This window comes from Orycteropus afer, unplaced genomic scaffold (genome assembly GCF_000298275.1).
Source record: "Orycteropus afer afer isolate SDZICR_OR568_19922 unplaced genomic scaffold, OryAfe1.0 scaffold00037, whole genome shotgun sequence".
Classification (NCBI taxonomy): Eukaryota; Metazoa; Chordata; class Mammalia; order Tubulidentata; family Orycteropodidae; genus Orycteropus; species Orycteropus afer.
In genome coordinates this window covers 12743750-12752692 of record NW_006921624.1, presented here as the reverse complement: position 1 = coordinate 12752692, position 8943 = coordinate 12743750, and positions in this window count along the sequence as shown.

Here is an 8943-nt window from a genome sequence, read left to right as displayed (position 1 = left end):
AAAAAAAAAATGTTGGCAAGAATTGGGGAAATTGGAACCTTTACTATCGCTGGTGGGAATGTAAAATGGTACAGCCTTTGTGGAAAATAGTGTGGTGGTTCCTCAAAAAACTAAAAATAGAACCACCACAGGAGCCAGCAATTCCACTCAGAGGTAAATACCCAAAAGACTTGAAAGCAGACTGTATGCCAATGTTCACTGCAGCACTATTCACAAAAGCCAAAATGTGGAAACAACATAAATGCCATCAACAGATGAATGGATAAACAAAATGCAGTACATACATACAATAGAGTACTACTCAGATAGCAGGAGAAATGAACATACGCTACGATACGGATGGAGCTTGAAGACATTATGCTGAGCAAAATGAGCCATTCACAAAAGGACAAATATATGACCTCGCTTATATAAAAAGACAAGAAAATGCAAATGCATAGAAACCAAAGTTTATTAGTGGTTACCAAAGATGGGAGGGATGGGAGAAAGAGGAGTTAATGGTGATGGAAAAATCACATTGATTAATGGCAGGGCTGCACAGCTAATTATTGTCAGTGCTGTCAACAAGTTGTACAACTGTAAAAAGTTGAACTGGCAAAAGTTGTTTGACAGATATATTTAGAACAATGACAAAAAAAGAAGAGAGAGAGAGTAGCTGCTGAGGCTGCTCATGTACTACCAAGTACCTCGTGGGATTTGGTTCCTTGGTTTGGAGAGTTAGGGTCACGGTTTCATGGGACACTCCAGTTAACTGGTCTAATAACGTGTTTAGTGCTTCTGTTCATTGTGTAGTGCCCACGGTCTTAAAAGCTTGCAAGCGGGTGAACTATAAAATGGGGAGTGTGCCCATGACCACGTACAGGGTTGTCAGACAATGTTTTTACAAGTGTATTTGTGTGTTCTGTAAGAATTCCCAGGTGTATAGTACAGCTGACAAGAGACAGGGTTGTAGTCACTTCTTGGCCACAACCAGCTACCCAGAGAGAGTGAGTAGTTGGACCTGTGGGCTCGGGACCATAGTCGCAGGGGACATCAAGCTCAATTGGTATAACATACTACACAAAGCATTGTTCCACATTCTACTTTGTTGAGTAGCAACTGGGATCTTAAAAGCTTGCAAGTGGCCATCTAGATGCAATGATGGGTCTCTCTTCACCAGAGCAAAGAAGAATGAAGAAAACCAAAGATGCATGGAAACAATTAGTCCAAGGGACTGCTACACCATGAAATCCTCAGCCTATACGACTATGAGACCAAAAGAATGAGATGGTGCCCGGCTACCACCGTCAACCACTCGGAGAGGCATCTATGTAGGAGATCCTGGATAGAGTGGGAGAACAATGTGGAACAAAACTAAAAATCATTAAAATAAAATTTTAAAAAAAAGGGGACCAGGTTTGCTGGCCTGATAGAGCCTGATGGAACCACTGAGACAACGGCCCCTAGCTGCCCCTTCAGGTCTGGAATTGTGCCCACTCTCATGTCTTCCAGCCAAACAAAAGACAGGCATATGAGCTGAATATTTACATTAGGTAGATATACTCCTTCGAGCGATCCATCATGAGGGAACAGAAGGGCTGTGTATGCACAGGGAGACAGCTCAGGGGACAGGAGTGCAGGGGAGGGAAGGACACAGGGAAGAGGTAACTATGGGGAGGGAGTGGGAGGGGAGCTGTTGCATTGTGAGAATTTGTAGTCAATGTCATGAGACAAAGTGTATGTGAGCTGCTGTATGGAAAGTGAATTTGCTCTGTAAACTTTCATCCAAATCACAATAAAAATTTTAAAAAATAAAAATAAATAAATAAAGCTTGCAAGGGCCGTCCAAGGCACAACAATTGGTCTCCATTCACCTGGAGTGACAGAGGAAGAAGGAGAGTCAGGAAGAGGTGGAGGATATGGAATGTGTAGCCAGTTGCCTCCATGAACAACTCCCTCCTTTGCCATGGGTGGTGCTGGCTACCATCACTGACCATTTTGATCAAAGGGTCCATAAAAACACCCTAATCAAAAGAGGGAAAATGAAGAACAGAATTTCAAATTCTCACCGTCTCTAGACTTTCTGGGGCCCTGGAGGGTAGATGAACCCCTGACACTATTGCCCTGAGATAATCTTTAAACCTTAATCCAAAAAGATCCCTGAAGTCATCTTAAGATCCAACCACAGTTTCGCTTAAGTAGTAACAAAGTCTTGCCTTGACCTTTGTGCCCTTCTAAGAACTACCTCTATGGGATCAAACTGACAAGAGCAACTCAGAAGATTGGACAGGAACCTTAGGGGCAGTGAGTTTATGTCAGTGAGGCAGGAACGCCTCAGCAGGGAGTGCGGGAATGGCATCTCTGTCACTGAATGGTGCGTGCAGGACTGTTGACTGTTGACTGGGGTATGTTTTGCTGTGTGTATTCTCAACAACAATAAAATTAAATTAAAAAAACAAATTAAATGGACAAAAAAAGAGAGGCCTCTAATAATTCACATTTCTGGGTCTACCCTGATGTGAGTCTGATTCAGTGGCCCTGGGAGGTGCCTGGAATCCACATTTTAAACCAGGGCCAGGGGCAAGGGCCTTGCTTTGATGCTCCCCGCACCTTCTCGCCCCTGCTGGTCTAGGAGGTGCAGGGCTCTGCAGCTGTTTTTCTTTCTGAAACCAGGAGGCATGTGGTTTTTTAACTTTTTTTAAGGACGTTTTTCAAGCGAGGCCGCAGAGTGGCCTGACCAATCACAGAGGCCTCTGGGTGTACGAAGGGGAACATCCTGTCTCCTGAACTGACTCAGTCCTCGCCGAAATCTCACTGCGACCAGGGGAAGCTGCACGTCAGAGGTGGCTGCGGTCAGGTGGTAGGCTGGAGTTTTGCAAGGGCCCCTCAGGCCCCTAAACTTGTAAACCTCTCCTGAGCCAGGCCTTCACCTTCCACGCAAGCCACAGCCCTCAGTGCCACGGAGCCAGGGACCAGTGTGGTACAATGGCACACGATGGGTCAGGCAGTCAGTCAACAAATGCACTCATGTGCCAGCCACATGCCTGCCCTGCAGGGCGAGCAGACAGCTCCCCGGGCTGCTGTGACAGAGACCAGGCCGAGACTGGAGGTCTGGCCCCTCGCTGGTGCAACTAGCAGTGAAACACTGGGTTCTTTCCTCACCTCTCTGGGCTTAAATTTATCTCCACTGTGAAATGGAGAAACCGCCACCTGCTCTTGTGACCACAGGGGTGTCACCCTGCTAGGGTGGGTTGGGAGGCAGGGATGGGACTAAATGAACTTTGAGATTCCTAATTGACTCTATTGGCTTCTGAGGCCAAGAGCCTCAGCACTGCCACCCTCCCTCCTCCTCTCTGAGGTGACATTTAGAAGCAGCATATATATTGTTGTCACTGTTGACATGGAGTTGACTCAGACTCATGACAACCCCATGTGTGTGGAGTAGAACTGCCCCAGAGGGTTTCCAAGGCTGGGACCTTTTGGAAGCAGATTTCCAGGCATGTTGACTAGTAGTTAAGTGCTGAACCATATGGACCATCCAGGCAAAGTAATTTAAATAATAATAATAAAAACAAATCTATGACGTCCTACTGTGTGCCAAGCACTAGACAAGACACAAGGAAATGAGTGCAAGTGTTTCCACATTTCAGAGGTGGGTATATAATCATTGAGAGGTTATTCAAAGTTAAAGCATTAAGCTGGCAGGCCTGAGAGACAAAGAGGATTCCAATGAGAAAGGGGAGGGCGTTGCAGCAGAAGGAATGGCTCAGGCAAGGGACCCAGGGTACGATCAGAACTGGACGGAAGGGGAGCAGGGCCCTCAAGGCCGGGGCTGTTCTGGGTCAGCCTTCCCACGGGCAGCAGGGCCATGCCAAGAGGCAGGGCATTTGGTGAAGGCTCCAGCCATATGGACTGGAGGCTGACCCCACAAGAGCCCCTTTAGGATAAGTACCCCCACATGAAGCCTCCTTCTCCAGTTCCCCATGTGGGCAACTCTCCCTACCACCCCCACAAGGCTTTTCTGCTCCCTCAGCTTCCCCAAAACCAAACACCCCTCCTTTTGTGGCTCAATTACTTAGAACCATCCAGACTCCCAGGCCTTCCTCTGTCAATAGCAGCTCGCAGGCCACATCTGCCTCCCCGGGTCTCCTGAAGCCTCAACCCAAGCAGCCAGGGCTGTTTGCCTCCACCCCATCTCTGACATCTCCCAGATAAGGAAACTGGGGTATAAAGTAGAGGGGCTTGCACAAGATTTTCTGACCAGGAATTACGGCCCAGGGATTTAACAGGGTGCTATGAGTCTGAAACCAAGGCTGGCAGGTTAGTGGGGGTGGCAGGAAAGGGTAGGTAGGACCCTCCCACATCCCATGTCAAGTAGCTGGGTAGCTCGACCCTCCAACAAGGCTGGGTCATTGAGCTCAATGTCACGAGCTCCCCCTCGATGACAGGGAGGGCACAGGCCTGCTGTTCTCGAGGGTTTCCTGCCAGCCCTAGAGCAAACGGCCCCACAGGGATGCACCAAGCCCTCCTCCCTCCTTCTGCCGGGAGGACACAGGCAGCTCCCCCGCCTGCTGCAGCCTCTGATCCTGCCAGTCAGAAAAGCCGAGCTGGGTCTGCTGGCCTGGGAATGTCCCCGGCTCTTTGCCTTGCCTCCAGGTTGCATAAGTGGGCCACTCCTTCCTGGGCCCCTGTCTGCTGCCCTCTGGCCTGCTCGCGCCATCCGGCATCATCTGAGAACCCTTCCGAGCCCGTGGGACTAAACCTCTCAACGCAGATGGGCAGTGCCAGGCCAGAGAGGGCCAAGGCTTGTCCAAATCCACTCAGACATCAGACCAGAGCTGGGACTAGAATCCAGGCGGTGCTGAGGCTTGACACGATAGAAAGTTCCCCTAAAATCCCCGCTTGCCCTGGGGGCCGGGCTTCCCTATGCCATGAGAGAAGCCACACAGCTGCCGCAGCTGCGACTTCCTGGCTGGGCTGGGCTGGCTGTCCCAGACTGTCCCAGAGAGTCTGTGACTGGCCGGTCCAGAGGGGAGGTGACCTCCTCGGCCCTCCTCCGCTCCCTTACCTCTCTCGGGCTCCACCACCGTCCTGGCTGGCCCAGACTCAGGGTCTTTGTTCCAAACCTGGGGAGCCCCCTGTCTCCATCACACCCTGGCGTGCCTCCAGGCCGCTCTGCCAGCCCAGGCTGTGGCTCACAGACAAGCATCGCTCCCCACCTCTCCCGGCCCCTCCCTCGCTGAGACGGCAGGAAGCGCCCAGCCTGATTTCCTACAAGTGTTTGTCAGAAGGAGGGGGTTCAGTCAGCGTGCAGAGCCAGAGAGAAAGCTGGAGGAGCTTAACCCCTTGCAGGCCCTCTGTGGGTCTGTGAGGCCCAGAAAGAACTCACAGGAACTTCCCACACCAGGGCTTGGGACCAGCTCAGCTAAGATCCTTGAGGTACAGATGAGGAGACTGAGCCCCAAAGACTGTCAGAGGCTTGGCCAAGGTCACACAGCCTGCTGACCTGGAAGGAGGCCTCCTGCCGCTCAGTCCTGGGCTGTCATCAGCCCTCTGGGAGCTGTTCCCTAACCCAGTCCCTACCTTCTAGGCCTTTCCAACCACAGCATGACCTCAGCCAAAGCTCCTTTCCCTGATGGGCCTCAGTGCCCATCTGTGCAATGGGAACTCAGACTCCATGCTTACTGTGAGCCTTTCCAGCTCTCACTCTCTGACTTTTTACCTACATGCAACCTGACATCTTAAGGAGGCTGCAAGGATTCCTACCACGCAGCCATAGTCCCTGCTCCCTGCTTGGTGTACAGCAGCTACAGTGGGATTTTCCAGGCAGCACGGAGGTAGGGAGTTAGCTAATCAGGTGAATTTTTCCTGTTGTAAAAATACCCTCACAGGGCTCATCAGAGGGCAAGGGGCAGATTTATCCTGGTGGGCAAGCCATCTTTGCCCAAGCTTCCCATTCAACAGGGACTTACAGAGCTCCTGCTGTATACCAGGCACTTTTCAGGGTGCTGGGAATATGGTGGGGGTTAAGACAGGCAAAGCCTCTACTCTAGTTTACTGGAGACCCAGATAATAGACAAACAAGTATATAATCTCAGAGAGAGAGGTGTGAACAGAATAGAGCAAGGTGGTACAGAAGGGTGAACCGCATCTCGGCAGCTTTAGCTAAAGTAAAACACTCAGGGCTCATCCCAGGCAGCAGAGTTAGTCTCTGGGCATCAGAGATCTTAAAAGCTGATGGGCTATGTGGCAGCCAGAATGTGTGGGCCTGGAAGACAACCCCTGGGATAGACAGTGTTGGGTTGGGGCTGCTTCCTGCCACAGTGGCTTTGGTGATCAGGGGAGGGGACAGGTGAGGACTGTTGCTGATCTGTTAGTAGGATGAATGGATGGATGGTCAGAGAAGGTGTCTTTGAGGAGGTAACATTTAAACAAAGGACCAGAAGGAAGAGAAGGAGGCACAAGCAAGCCACAAGGAGAGGTGAGAAGCAGAGTCTTCTAGAAGGACAAATGTGCTAAGGTGCATAGTAAGAATCAGCTAGGCTTGCCCTGAGAATGTTGTTGTTGTTGTTGTTATGTGCCGTCGAGTCGGCCCCGACTCATAGCGACCCCTCCTTGGGTTTCCGAGGCAGTATCACTATGGAAGTAGGATTGTCCAACCTTCCTTCCGAGGAGTGGCTGGTGGGTTTGAACCGCCAGCCGTCTGGTTAGCAGGCAAGTGTCTTAGCCACTATGCTACCAGAGCTCCCTGAGAATAGGAAGTCTTTTATACCTACAGCACAGTGAGCCAAGCAGGGGGCAGGAGCTGGGCCTAGAGGGGCGGGCACAGGATCTAGCCCTGAACACAGCTGCCAACTCTGACCCCACTCAGGATCCAGAGCTTCTGATTCAGGAAAATAATACAAAAAATATGTACTGTACAAAAGCCCACCAAGTGATTCTCACGATCAGCCAGGTTTGGGAATGACCACTGTAGAAGACAGAATATGAACCTTGAAGTCAATGTGGGCCTGAGTTCAAATCTCAGCTCCATCTCTTGCTACCTCTGTGACCTTTGAGGTATCACCTCTCTAAGTCTGTTTCTTCTCTGGGAAATGGAGATTAGAAGCGTAGCCACTCACAGGACTGCAAAGGGAGGCCATGGGGCTAGATCATGGCTGTTATCTACTGAACTATCATCATCATCATCATCATCATCATCACCATTCCTTATGACAAGTGTCTGGTCTTCTCCAAGGGCTAGGTCTCAGTACCTTTACCAGAGTCTAACACACAGTTTGCGGATGATAGATGTGTTAGCCGAACAACTGAATGAACTTTCCCAAGGTCAGCTCATGAGTATCTGGAAGAGGCAGGACTAGAACCAGAGGCCCTCATCATCCCAGCCTCCAGCCCCACTCTGCCTTTTATCCACATCTGGGCCTCTATCTGCAGCCCCCTCCAGCACGCTGGTGAAGCAGAGCCAAATCCTAATGAAGCCGTTCCCTGCCAGCTCTGGTGACCATGTGGGCCATTGTGTGAGGGGCGGGCTCCTCTGACACCCTGTCACTCACTCACTCTCCCTGCATGGTCATTAACCCAGGCAGCACTGCCATCAACACCAGGTGGCTACCCCACTGGGCACGCCCCATGGCCCTTGGGTAACCTCAAGCCCATTTTTAGGGGCAGCTGCCTGACACCAAAGAAAACTACCCCAAGGCACTCTGTCCCATCTCCTTACCACCCTCAAGCCTGACCAACCCACTCCCATGCCTTTGCTCATGCTGTGCCCCCTCCCAAAACACCATCTCCACCAACAGGCCAAATTCTATTTCACCAAAGCACCGTGACCAAAACTGAGGTCCTATCACCACCCTCCAAATCCACCCTCCCTAGTTTGCCCATCTCTCATCCAGATGCACAGGCCAGAATCTACTGTCATCACAGACCCTTCCCTCTTCCAACCTATCATCAATTCCTGTTGATTTGATTTCCTAAATCTCATTAGCATCTGCCCATGTCTCTGCTTCCCTACAGCCAACCTCCTGGCCCTGGCCACTAGATCTCCCATGTGGCCTCCTGCAACAGCCTCCCATGAAAAACTTTTGGGTCTTTCCAACCCATTCCCTACACTGCACCAGAGGGGTCGTTCCAAAGAGAAGATTCTAAACACGGTCCCTCCTTGCTTCAGCCCTCCCATGGCTACCCCGGCCACTGTTCCAGCCTCATTCCCCCCACCCTTATTGTCCTCGCTCAGCATCCCTGCTGTTCCTTGGATAGATGTACCCTGCTTCCCTGCATCATCCCGCCCCATTTTTCTCCCCATTAACTTCCAGGCAACCCACAGATCTCAGCTCCAGTGAAACGTATTTGGTATGTGGTTATTTGACTAACGTCAGTCTCCCTGACTCACCGTGATATCCGTGTGTGGCACAAGCTCTAACACACAACAGAAGCACAATAAACATGTGCTGGATGATCAACTGAATTTAGGCAGCCACCCGGCCCTGGCTCATGCCCCTCACCAAAGCCCAGAGGGCCTGGTGTGACCATCCCCATCCTACAGCTGGATAAACAGAGGCCTCGAGAACCCAAACAACTTGTCTAAGGTCACAAAGCTAGTGAATGGAGGACAGAGACTCAAACACAAGGACCTGGTTCCTAATGTCCAAGATCCGTGTTCAGGCCACTGCACCCTGCAGAGATAATCAGTGCCTGTGCAGGACAAAAGGGGAGTGGAGTTTATAATCAACGCAGTTCAAATTCTAACTTTGATGGCCTTTTTTTTTTTTTTTTTTTTAATTTTTATTGTGATTTGGGTGAAAGTTTACAGAGCAAATTCACCTTCCATATAGCAGCTCACATATACTTTGTCTCGTGACATTGACAGTAATCTCCCACAATGCAACAGCTCTCCTCCCACTCCCTCCCCATAGTTACCTCTTCCCTGTGTCCTTCCCTCCCATGCACTCCTGCCCCACAAGC